Here is a 1,040-nt window from a genome sequence, read left to right as displayed (position 1 = left end):
CATATCTACCCCCCTTGTTTCGTGGCCAGATCATGCGTAGTTCGCTCACATCTTTCCTGCTGGGCCAAAGAAGGTGGACGTCCGTAGGCAGAGTGAATTCACCGGCTTGAGCGTGGAGGGCGAGGAGTAACGAAACCGACGCCACAGAGAATTGGTCATTGAACGACTTAATCAACAGATTCCTGGGTGTTTTCCTGACGCAGAGAAGAGTTTATAGCACCTTAAACTTTGCGGGAGAAGCCGTAAGCGTTTCTTGTAAATGCGCGATTGGTCGAGGCAGGTGAATTATGACACCGCATTAAAGATCTTATCAGGTCTGCGGAAAAGAGGGTCCTGGCATACTAAAAACCTATCAACTAAAAGTTGAATGATGGTTATAAACTGTAGTGGCCTCTAAGAACACGTACGGTGGAGTGGGGTTTATAAGGGTCTGTTTACATACACGAGAATGCTGTGCGGGGGCTCGTGATGCAAGTTGCGTAGTCTTAAATGGAGATGATTTTGCATAATCGGTATTGATCTCGAGTGTCCCTGCATACCTAATCGCAATTAGACCGTTTTTATCTCTCGTCTCCAGATCATGTTGGTATTTGACCCCTCGTCCTCGCGGTTGCCTTGAGTCCCGTGGATATATTTCTCGCTACACGTGGATGTATTTGTCGTTATTATTATCCTCCAGGGTTTTGTGGAGATCGGGGAGCCACAGGAACAAAGGGGGGAGTGTAAAGGATTGAGCCGTAAGCGTGCGTGATGAGGTATGCAGGGAACTTGACGAGGTGTTCGTGGCATGCGGTTCTCATGCGCCGCTGTAAACACGCAACAAACAACGCTTTTCGAATTCCCGCCGCATCTGAAGACAAGATGGTAATGCGAGGAATAAAAACGGCGCGTCTTTTTTTTTTTATGAGGTAAAAACATTTTTTAACCGAAGCGCATTGTTCCCTGTAATTGAGGGACTAGAGTCGGAGAGATTGAAGTGTTATTTTGCGGTCGCAGCTTTGGGTTTGTGTTTCTTTGCTTAGATAGAAGATTCCTGGCAA

The 1,040-nt window shown here is 46.8% G+C and overlaps 1 protein-coding gene across 1 annotated transcript in view; it reads left to right on the top strand.

Annotated features, from left to right (window-relative positions):
- Window positions 1-1,040, top strand: part of LOC119585016 (dual oxidase-like) — a gene marked incomplete in the record, with an annotated part of 144,657 nt that overhangs the window by 38,273 nt on the left and 105,344 nt on the right.

This window comes from Penaeus monodon, chromosome 19 (assembly GCF_015228065.2).
Source record: "Penaeus monodon isolate SGIC_2016 chromosome 19, NSTDA_Pmon_1, whole genome shotgun sequence".
Classification (NCBI taxonomy): domain Eukaryota; kingdom Metazoa; phylum Arthropoda; class Malacostraca; order Decapoda; family Penaeidae; genus Penaeus; species Penaeus monodon.
The sequence above is the reverse complement of the archived record's forward strand: the minus strand, read 5'-3'. Positions and strand labels throughout refer to the sequence as shown.